Source organism: Protobothrops mucrosquamatus, unplaced genomic scaffold, assembly GCF_001527695.2.
Source record: "Protobothrops mucrosquamatus isolate PMUCROS unplaced genomic scaffold, P.Mucros_1.0 scaffold363, whole genome shotgun sequence".
Taxonomy (NCBI): domain Eukaryota; kingdom Metazoa; phylum Chordata; class Lepidosauria; order Squamata; family Viperidae; genus Protobothrops; species Protobothrops mucrosquamatus.
In genome coordinates, this window is record NW_015386697.1 from 977,231 (window position 1) to 989,670 (window position 12,440).

Here is a 12,440-nt window from a genome sequence, read left to right on the forward strand (position 1 = left end):
AAAAATCTGGAAGCCTATTGTGTGCCAAGAGAGATGTTTGTGAGCATCTTGGATGCCAAATTGGGGACCCTAGGTATAGAGGCACTGCAGTCAAGATCTGGAAGGTGCATATAGAAATAGAAAAAGTTTAATCAGGGCACTTGTCTATTTGTTGTTATTTTAGAAGCATAGACTAATAGAATGTCTCCAGGTTTCACAGAATAAATTTTCCAATTGCAGCTGATATTATTGGGCTTGAACCTGGAGCCCTCTAGAAGGAGATCATGTGTTTATGCTGGCTTTCAACCAGAGAGTTCATTGAGTATGAACTATGGCATACTTGACCAAGATGACTGTTGACACAATTCTCACCTTGGATTCCTGAGGAAGCACTAATTTTGTCAATCATCCATATTAAGGCCATAAATGTCTATAAACTCAACTTCTTATATATTGCTTTCAATCAGTTGCTGCATCGTTTTTACCATTTTGCTATAAGCTACAAATTGATTATTCACAATTTTTCCACATTGTTTAAATGTATAAGCCACTCAACTCAGCTATGACCAGGGCTGAGATAGACAGCAAGCAGGAAAGCCAAAATCTCCCTTTAAGTCTCTCAAAAAGAAATGAAAGATGGAGCTGTCTCTTCTTGCTTAGAATACTCTCTATTAAAAAAAATCTCCCTTGACCTGGTGAATCTGAATAATTATAAGCTAGTCTAAATGCAACATTCCTCGCCAAGGACCCGTTATTCTTATTATGAACCTGTCATTTTATAAAGAATGGCAGAACTAAATCATCTGAGAAGACTGTTGCTCTTAGAAGCCTTCTTCTCAAACACAGAGGAAGTCCCTTTTCTGCCACCCCTAAACTGTGGAACGAATTTTCTTCAGATCTTCTTCAGAACTTTGCCTCCTCTTGAGGCTGTTGGGCAATTATGTTAACTAAGCTATTTGCAAGGGTCCTTGTATGGTTTAATGTGCAACATGATCTGCTGGATTGTTGCTTTTTATTTGATTAAATTCTATCCTTAGATGTCATTTCCCCAGTAAAATTAATGAAAACAATATCATAACAGTTACTGCAATCCTTTAAGCCGTCCCAGCTATGGTATGGAACAGGATGTGAACTGATGGAAGCCATGGTGTTGCAATACCAACACTGCCTCTTTTTCTAATGCATCACCACATCACACACATGTCTAAAAACATCAGCACTTGCATTGCAACATCATGATACTGTTTTCATCTTTGTGATGAAAAGCAACAAGTTCCTGCTAATGGGGCTGCTCAGCCATATAACCGAATATTACTCTAACTTTGAACAGAGCAAGAAAAAAATGGGGAGGGGGTGAGTTACCCCCAATCTTTCAGACCTTACAAAAGGATCGAATTCCAAATTTCTAGCCTTTAAGGCCAGATGTATACAGAATATGTATCTTAAGATACAGAATCTAAAAACTCATAAGACTAAGCTTAATACTTTAACATATTCTTTAATATTTAATATATCCACTAGAGGAACTTATAAAAGTTTCTATGTTTATTATAAGATGTTTTTTTATTTGCCACTCTCACCGGCAGTAATAAAAATTGCTGAAAAGCAATTATTCTTTATTCCAATGTACAATATATTTATTTTGTGTATTTATTTATTTTATTAATCAAATTTATATGGCCACACATCTCACAGAAAGCAACTCTGGGCCGCATACAACAATAAAACAGTAGAAATACAAAATAGTCATTATCTAAAACCACTACTTGTGACCACAGCTGAGCCCAAAATCTCTATTGTTAAGCGAGATAGTTGTTATGTGAGTTTTGCCCTTCGAATGGTGTAGGAGTATGAATGGATTTCCAGAAAACATTGCGGACTACAGGAACCATTTGAGCTTCAGTTTGAGAGGCAGACAACACAGATTCATCCCCAACAGCCTGCACCTGTCTTCAACAGTGAAGGGACATGAGGCAGAAAACATCCAGCAGCCAAGAAGGCTCCACACACATTGGCACTGCTCAGGTGACCCTGAGGACAGAGGTAAAGATGAGAAGTGAAATGTCTTGAAAGAAAAAACAAGAAAGTCCAGTTTCCTCCTGAAATAGGCACCTTTGGAACATCCTTACTCCTAAATGGATCTCTCTTTAGCAAGCTTCTACCTATTCTAAGACACCTTTCATTTTAACTGGTGGAAAGTTAGAGGAGAAAATTGGCTTGAGGACCAGAGATTTCAGGATCATCTCTCATGAATGGGACATACTAGTTTTGACCATTCAGCTTAAAGGAGGAGGATTTAAATTTCCTCCTCTAATGTTTCCCAAATTATGAGGAGGTCTGGATGCAGAATTCCTTGGTAACTTCCTTGGTTCAAATGGTTCCTCTCCTGCTGTCATTCAGAAAAATTGATAGAAACCCATTTTTAGGCCTTTGGGTACTAGGGGCCTGCTTGCAACACTATTATCTAGGATGGAATTGATGGTTGGTATTACTTAATGACATGATTATTTCATTTTTATTGCTTTATGATAGTTTTATGATGTTACGATTTTATTTTCTATTTTTACTGCTGTAAGTGGCTGAGCATTATTTTGAAGTTGGCAGTATACAATTCTGAAACTAATAAATAAACACAACGATATTTGAGATTGCCCATTTTGTCTTGAAAGTAGAGTGGAGGTATTTTATAACAGTGGGAATGTTGCTAAAATGCTGGTGCCCAGACCAATATTTCAGTGAGAAAAGCACTTTGGCTTTTGAAAAAGTAGAATTACAAGATGATGAAAAAGAGAATTGTAAAGGATGTTTGCAGAGGTATAACATGTTTATCGGTCCAATGCACCATTGTCTGCATACAACCTCTTAAAATAAAGAAGAGTGATGTTAAAACTGCCATACCAATCAGCTTGTGCAGTTCTTCCGTTTGATCCAAAAATTCAGATTTTCTTCAATAAGAAAAATGATGGAACGTAGAGCTACCATAGTTGCACTGCAAAATCCCCAGTTAGATAACCACAAAGCACTACCATTTTCTATTCCTCTTTGTTGCCATCTAATGATCATCCAGATCAGTGGTTCTCAACCTTTTTAATGCCGCGACCCCCAACCGGTCGTAAGTCGAGGACTAAACCGGTCGTAAGTCGAGGACTAAACCGGTCATAAGTCGAGGACTAAACCGGTTGTAAGTCAAGGACTACCCAAGTGGTCGTAAGTCGAGGACTTTCCCTGCCTGGGAGCGCCGCGCATGCGTGGTTCCGCCCCCTGCGCCAGCCGAGGCGTAGCTGGCAAGCGGCAGAGACGGAGCAGGCCGACTACCAGCTGGCCCAGCTCAAGGGAGGTAAGGCACCCACCGGAAAAGGGGAAAAAAATGGCGGACAGCCATGCTTGGCGACCCCCGTGAAATGGTCGATCGACCCCAAATGGGGTCCCGACCCATAGGTTGAGAACCGCTGATCCAGATGTTGCAGTCTTAGTAGAAGAACTAATAATGAATTATAAGTACAGGTAGTCCTCGAATTATGACTGTAATGGAGCTTGCCCATCACAGTCATAAGTCATGATAGTCATAAAACTGGTTGAACACATGACTGACTTGATTACGACCTTTTTAAAAATATATTTTATTGATTTTTTAATATAAACATCTTGATATTTGGTAAACAACGTGTTGTCTGGGTTTATATTTACAAAGTAATCACTATCAATTCATTTCTATATTCCAAAATCCACATTATAGCTTTGCTTGATTTTCTCTTCTTCCAATAATATTCTCTATGCAACCTAAATTAATACAATTCTTATTAATTTGATAGGTAACAATTAAATATAAAGGTTTTTCTAAAATTTCTACCAATAATAATCTCATCAATATCATGCTTCTTTTCTACCTGGTCATCTTGGTTGCCTCGTCACAAATCCTGTTTACTATTCTTACTTAAATTTATTTTCCCTACAATGTTCAAAACATTTCTACTGGTTAACATTTTCCCAGAATTAATTACCTTAAAGTATTTAAATCTATTTCCATATCCTAAAAAATATGTAAGAAAAAGACATAGAAAAAGAAAAGACGTGAGAGAGAGAGAGAAAAAGAGAAAAAAGGAGAAGAAACAAAAAGAAAATAAGAAAATAATATACTACTTAAAATACGTATCCCTCTTGAATTAGTATATACTTATTTCCAAATTCTTTCTGTTCTTTTTATCATAATTAAACCTATGTTTAATCTTTAAATGTTCCATTTAATGAATCCAGTCATCTAATCTTTTAATTCTATTCAAAATATTTCCCCCATTTTTAGTTATCAATTGGAATTTTCTTAAAATCAATTACATTTAAATAGCTAGAACATTTCCTTTATGTTAATCATCCCACACATTTTTATAGTTCTCATATTGAAAAACAAAAGAAAAAAAAGAAAAAAAAAGAAAAGAAAAAAGAGCATTGGAACTTTGAATCCAGGTGCTAACTAGCCCTAAGGTATGTTTGTTGTAATTCTAAGTGACCTGTTGTAAGTCAAGGACTAACTGTAAGTTGAGGGCTACCTGTAAAAGACAATGGCATCTGGACATCCCTAAAATAAAATACTAAGATTCCAATATGGAAGCAACCATGGATTCTGTTTTTAAATAATGTGTTAAGAATGTATAGAATAGTAGATGATGCTTTCCTATAGTAGAGTGATGATAAAATTTGTCTCAGATTCTTTCTTGTTTCTTTTACAGTTATAGGAAGAGCTTAACTCAAGAAATGATGGTCATAAATAATATGCTGCTTTAGAGGGGAAAAGGTATCCTCGCTTCACAGGTCATTTCCTTCTAGCTGAGCCCAATGGTCAGGAGTGCAGAGCATCTGGCACACAACAGGAAACCGCAGCTCATTCCTCCACATGATACCAAAGTGAATGATGATGCAATAATGGCACAAACTGTTTTCTAACAACAAGTAAATCATGTTTCATGCTCAGCAGAGGACAATAAAAGCAAGCCAAAGACTAGTAAAAAGCAATGGAAACAAAAAAAAGGGAAAGTTAAGGGGGGAATATTATGCATTCAACTTTGTTGGGAAGGAGCACTGCCTTCCAACATGGACATCTGCTGCTAAAACTTGATGAGCTCTGATAATAGTTATGCTAACACAATACGGAATAATGCCTTCTCCTGTTTTCCTTTATAGGACAGTAGAAGGGTTCATTATCCAATTAACAAACCAGTAATAATGAGAACCAGTAATGATGAGAACATGAATGCTCCAACACTGGAAGTTTTTAAGAAGAGACTGGACAGCCATTTTTCCGAAATGGTATAGGGTTTCCTGCCTGAGCAGGGGGTTGGATTAGATGACCTCCAAAGTCCCTTCCAACTTTATTATTATTATTATTATTATTATTATTATTATTATTATTATTATTATTATTATTATTATTATTAACATTTACTTACTTTCTTTTAGGTTGCTTGTTAATAAAGCTATTTTAGGTAAGGTACGTCAAAGATTGAAATGCTATCTGGTGGTTTTGGATGGCGAGCCTTAACTAACTCTTTATACAGAGGATATTGTCATTCTTTCTAGGACTCAATATAGGTTTTAGAAAAGCTATGGAGGCTCTCATTCAGAATTGCAAAGAGAATAAATAATCAGCACCATCCAAATTATACTTTTTACCAGGAAACCAGAGCCAGTTTGGTCTAGTGGTTAGGGTTTATACATCCAAAATACTTAAAAAGGCAATGTATGTTCTTAATGTGCCTGATTAATGTGTACTGAATTGGAGTAATTACAGACTTTAGTCAGAAGCAATGCTTAACAGTAGAGTACATTTATATCTCTCTTGTCCTGAAACTACAATTAGACTTTTCACATCTTGATGGTTATAAAGCTTCTAAGGTCATGAAGCCTAAGCATCAACAGATCCTAATGAATGCAGTAGAAATTATAAATATATAAAAAAATTAAATCAGCATCAAACTCTTATGGATCAAAAGGTCTTCCCATTCATGAAGACATTTGGGTTTTTTTTACAAATCTGTTCCATAGCTTGCTGACTGACACAGAACCTTGCTGTATGAGAACAAGAGAGATAACGTTAAGATAATTCCTCCCCCAAATAAAGAAGCTAGACAGAAAATTATCTAAAATACATCCATTAATCCCATATGCTGCCCAGTTTTCCTACCTTGTCAGTTAGAGTTGACAACTCTCACTTAAACAATTCTTGGAGATGTTTTCTATGTTGGCATAAATGTGTGAACAGCTGTACACTGATATTGGGAGAAAACTTTCATTTAGGATGTAATCCTGGTGGAAGTGCCTTCTGAATGGGCAGGTGTATGGGCTCACCTGCATGGAGAGGTCCTTGATAGTGCTCATGCTTTCAGAAATAGGATGCTGGGGTTGTGCGTGTCAAGGGATACTTTGAAGCAGTTTACTGACAATCCACCTACACTGACTATAGGATACACTACAGCTTTAACTACAAGGTAATTATTTCAGGGGACAATTGCTTTATCTTTCTTTTACGTATATATTCTATTCCATTGTTTGGGTATGTTGAGGATAAGAATAATAACAAATAAATGGTGATGTATTGCTTTAGAATTATCAAAGGACTTAATAAACACTTTTCCCTCTAATTCTGAAAGGTATAGTAAAGCAGAAGTAAAGTGGCATTTTAATTAAAGCCATCTAATAACAAAATAAAGCTGTCTTTCCTTTTTTTCAGATCATAAATGTTATCTATCTATTTCAGGATTCTGTGTAAACAATTGGCAATGCTTCATATCTCCAAGTGGTGTCTGTCTCCTTCATGATAATGAAATAATGTTAAAAATCTCAGAATTTGTTGGAGAGTTTGTGAATTTTTTGCAATCTCATGGATGATCTTGAGAGAGTCTTGCAAAAAGAAAAAAACAACCATTGTGCTAGATTACATTTGGGGCCAGAAAAAGTATTAAAGTATATTTTGGCTTGCAATTAATCTCCAGAGTTTTAGCCCAACAGTCCTTCAAAACAAGCAAACAAATGTTGGAGATGCCAGGAACAGTACAAAATATGTTTGCATCAAAGATGAGCTATGATTTCTCCCCAAATAGAATGAATTTAAAGAAGAGAGACATAATTTTGAAACAGGAATACCTGGAGCACACTTTCATTTCTTAGCAACTACATACACTAATGGGGAAAGATGGTAAGTGGAAATATTTGTGTTTTGCTCACATGGTACTTTTGGACTCTTTTTGTGTCTTTACAACTTAAATGGTACTCTCCTATCCTTTGCTGACACATGAACAGCTAGTGATTCCAAATATTAGGCACATTAGTCTCATCCTTTTCCAAGGAAAGAGGAACATACTAAATGAATATTAATCTTTAGAAAATGCAAACGAATCCTGCAATCTGAGTTGCTTTTAGTTGAATGCTTCTTGTATATCTGCACTTATATTTCATCTTTTCTTTGGCAGCTCAAGGAAGTTAGATGGGAATCTTCCATTTTTCTCATTTTATCCTGATGAATAAAACTTAGAGAGGTAGATGGGTTGATGTCCCGATGTCACCCAGTGTACTCCATAATGGAAAGCCAACTTAAACCTCTTGTTTACTTACTCCCAATCTACCATTGTAACTGCTACAATAATAAGTTTTGAATAAATTTTTGTTAGACTTTTCCAAGGCACAGTCATGAAGGATTGTACATTATTTCTGTTGAATAGCTTGGACTACAGCTAGATGATTTTGGTTAATGTCTGTTTTCCAAATTACTTATCAAAATTTCAGGGCTGGTGGTGAGGATACCTAAAGTCCTGGAAAGCATTCTCATTCATGTCAAAAAAGCTCCTAAATTGTGTGGACCAATTTCATACATTTAAGTCCACAATCATGAATGTGTCTCAAATGTTATATGTGACAGAGAATTGCCTGGACTTTGTCCTAAATGCTGAAAGAAGATCTACTTGTAGGTTATCCTGTGGTAACAAGGATTGGGACATAAGCTTTTACAGAGATGAGGTGGGAATAATGAACGGGGGCAGGGGAAGGATGGAAAATAACATTTATTTCTGACTCTGTACAATGACAGCCACCAAAGTTATGCTGTCAGAAGCTTGACAGGATGTTGTGATCAAGATCAGTGGTTCAGCAACTGGATAAATCAAGTAAAAATTGCTTCTACCTTGATTATATTAGACTTTTGTACAAGCAACTTAAGTTCAATCCAGCTACCTGACTGAAGCAGAGTAGCAGATTTGTAAATCAAGGCAGAAACCTGCAAATTGAATCATGCGGTTTCAAACTTCTCTGTAATTTTTGAAGCATTTGAGGCTTCTGGAGGCCTTCTGGGAAAGTTAGAGATAACTTACAATGCTGCACAACTTTACTTTCATATATGGAGAACCCTGAGGGGAAAACTAAGAGTGTGATAGGCTCTCTGACACCAAAAAGAGTATTCTAAAGAAGCTTCTGGGATGAGAACTGAAATGTTTTCAAGGAAAAAACAACAACCAAGAAAGTCCATTTGCCTTTTGAACACCTTTGGGACAACCATGATCTGGATGATTGAGAATCTTTGTGGACAGAGCTTTGGGGAGTCTACAGCACTGCTTTAGGCTTTATTCAGTTTCTCAGCTGTCAGCGTCAGCCTGGTCAACCACAAGCCCCACTGATGCCTCTGCTAATTAATTAACATAAGTTATTGCCAAGTCCCATCCCTGGGGAGGATGTCCTTTTAGGAAGAAATTTTCTGATTAATTATAACATATAAGGAAAGGTTGCTGGAATTGGGTATGTCTAATTTAACGAAGAGGAGGGGGGACATGATAGCAGTGTTCCAATATCTCAGGGGCTGCCAAAAAGAAGAGGGAGTCAAGCTATTCTCCAAAGCGCCTGAAGGCAGGACAAGAAGCAATGGATGGAAACTAATCAAGGACAGAAACAACCTAGAACTAAGGAGAAACTTCCTCACAGTTAGTACAATTAACCAGTGGAACAACCTGCCTCCAGAAGCAGTGAATGCTCCAACACTAGACATTTTTAAGAAGAGACTGGATAGCCATTTGTCCGAAATAGTGTAGGGTTTCCTGCCTGAGCAGGGGGTTGGACTCGATGACCTCCAAGGTCCCTTCCAACTTTATTATTATTATTATATTATACTCTGGTCATTTTCCAGTGATCACATGCAACAAAGTTGTTATACTATTGTCCCAAGGATGCTTTTTCAAGAGGCAACTGGACTTTCTTGTTTTTCTTTGAAGATGTTTCGCTTCTCATCCAAGAAGCTTGTTCAGCTCTGAACACTTCAGCCTCAGAGCTGAAGAAGCTTTTTGGATGAGAAGCAAAACGTCTTCAAAGAAAAACAAGAAAGTTCAATTACCCGTATTTATCGGCGTATAACACGCACAGGCGTATAACACGCACCTTCATTTTAAGAGGGAAATTTCAGGAAAAAAACTTAAAGGTGGGGCTGGGCGGCGGAGCGCTTATATCGGCGTATAACACGCACACATCATTTGCCCCCTATTTTCAGGGGGAAAAAGTGCGTGTTATACGCCAATAAATACGGTATTTCTTGAAAAAGCACCTTTGGGACAACCATGACCTGGATGACTGAGAATCTCCATAGACACTTGTTATACTATCCCATAGGGAAAGTGAGTGGTCATTCTTACTTTTGCCCACAAGAGATCAAATGTTGCAAATGCACATATTTTTTCAGCTTAACATCTCACGACGTCTGAGGAGAGGGAGGCAAGCTAGTTGACCAATATGCCAGTCTTTTGGATCAGAAAACCTAGTGGTTAGAGACAGCAAAGAAAATTGCCTTTTAAGGACAATTGATGATCATATTTCAGTGCCATGCCAACAACAATAACTTAGAAAAGGATTTTAAAGTGTTTCTTTTTAAATTGAGTCTGAGCATTTTTTATTTATTTATTTATTTACTTTATTCATTTATATCCCACCTTTATTATTTTTACAAATAACACACAACACTCCTTCCTCCTCCTATTTTTCCCACAACAACAACTCTGTGAAGTAGAATGGATTGAGAGGGGCTGACCCAAAATCACCCAGCTGGCTTTCATAGCTAAGGTGAGACTTGAACTCATAGTCTCCTGATTTCTAGCCTGTGCTTTAAAAACACTAGATCAAACTGGTTCTCTTTTTTGATTGGCTTAGTGCAACTTTGAATAACTTATCTCTGGGCAATTTGCAGATGGCTCTCCACTTCTTCTTCTTCTTCTTTTTTTGCATTTCTGCTATCTCTGCATTAAAAGATTTAGCAGGAATGGTTGTTTTAAAAATCATTGCGGTGAAGCTCTTGAAACTATTCATCTAAACCAATCCTAGGTTAATAACTTCTAAGGGAACTATGATGCCTGCTGTTTTTCACCTTCATGCAAAATTGAGCACATACATATGTTTTGATGCTTCCCTAGTATAGCCTAAGAATAAAACTTTTTAAGATAAAATCTTGAAGACGTTGGAATTACAAATTCTTTGAATCTTGAAATTCCAGTTAAGATTGATTCATTCATATTGGCCTATTGACATTTTTCAGTTTGAACATTCTTGAGGATATTACCAAAGATAAAATGAACATTTGGAGGACTGTGGCCTATTTTTTTTTTTTTTAAGAACTGGATTCATCAGATAGCAATAGCACTTAGACTTCCTAGTGCTTTACAGTTCTCTCTGAGATCCTTGTCTAATGAATCCAGGTTAGTGATGTCTGACAGAACTTGGGTTATAATATGAATTTTGGAAGAGGTTATTATATCATTAAGGATGGGATAGTTTTAACAGACTTTTTTCCTTGAAGAATCCATCAGTGAATTACCACTCATGTTCAAATATATTATTTCTGCATAAAACCATGGACTGAATAGTGTCATCTGAATGGCAGAGTCATAAAGTCAAACCATCAAAAACAGCCTTTTCTCCCATATCCACAAAACTGATTATTTTTCAATCAACAGACACATAACAAAGACCTGATTTATTGATACTAAATAAATAAATGTTAGAACTGAACTTTAACAGTCTTTAAAGAACAAATCCAAATTTTAAATTGGGCCTGGAAACCAAATGACAACCAATATAGCAGCAACAATAGCTCGCCTTATCCTAGGCCAGTATTTCTCAACCTTAGCAACTCTAAGAAGTGTGGATTTCAATGTGTGGACTTCAGTGTTGGCTAGGGAATTCTGAGAATTGAAGTTCACACATCTTAGAGTTGCCAAGGTTGAGAAACACTGTCCTAGACCTTAGCCAGTTGCCCTTTGCACTTCATTCATGGCAGCTCAACATAAAGAATTTTCAGTATTCTAGTCTTCTTTAATTGAGAGTATGTTTGCTGTAGAGATTTAAGGCATCATGCTAGAAACTGAGCATGCTGGGTGATTCTGTGCCAACCCAAGGAAGAAGGCAATAGCAAACCACTTCAAAAAGCTTGCCGTGAAAAAAGTCTTGATTTCTCTAAAACAGTGTGTCTCAACCTTGGTAACTCTAAGAAGTGTGGGCTTCAATTTCCAAAATTCCTCAGCCAGCACCTCTGGGAACTGAAGTGGACACATCTTAGCATTTCCAAGGTTGAGAAGCACTGCTCTAGAAAACAGACAACTAGCGAAAGAGGTTTAAGGCAGGTCTGCATCATTGGAAGAGTTTAACCTGGCCAAAGTGCTCTGAGCTTTCCCAGTTTACTCAGAAAGGAGACTACTGGAGCTTTTTATGAGTGTTCACTGAAATGTGTGACTATCTGAAACTGGGAAGAGTTATAAAGTTAAAGCTCTAAATCTGGGGATGTTACATCTTCTGTATGCATGTCCAATAGGAAATATGAAGAGAGTTCCATTTATTTTCATATACATGTAAGTAGTACTCTTGGACACAATTTTGATCCCTGATAATGTCTGAATAGAGTTCCTAAGAACTCCATAAAGCATATGGTAACTTTCAGAGAAAGTACAAACTTATCTACAACTGCAAATCCACCCACAGCAGTTGACTCTTTAACTATAACATCTCTGTCTTATCTGGGTCCAGATTTAGCTCATATGTTCCTTTCTTACCCCAGAATTACCTATAGCTCATTTTTATGTATTCCAATTAGCAACAAGCAGAGACAGACCTTTCCTAGCTTTTAAAAAAAGGAAGCTACTGGAACTGGAATATTCTACGTGCAAAGCATGTGTCCTGCCTCTGATCTATGCCCTCCCTGCTCTAGATTGGGGAGGCATCTGGCTGGCCACTGCTGGAAGCAAAATACTGGACAAGATCGATTGCTGCTTAATTAATCAATGCTATTATTCTGACCTTATGAGATGCAATGGAAAACAAAAGGAAACACCCCTCCCTCTTTTGAGAAGAGAGCAAGGACACACAAATCCTATCTGCATAGACCAATGGTCTCTTTCTCTCAGTCTCTGTCTGTCTGTCTGTCTGAATATCTCTCTCTCCCCCCCCCCCCC

General features: G+C 37.1%; 1 protein-coding gene across 1 annotated transcript in view; it reads right to left on the reverse strand.

The window, feature by feature from the left end:
* SYT10 (synaptotagmin 10) overlaps positions 1–12,440 on the reverse strand; it is a 38,528-nt gene that overhangs the window by 24,961 nt on the left and 1,127 nt on the right. The gene's annotated exons all lie outside the window — the stretch shown is intronic.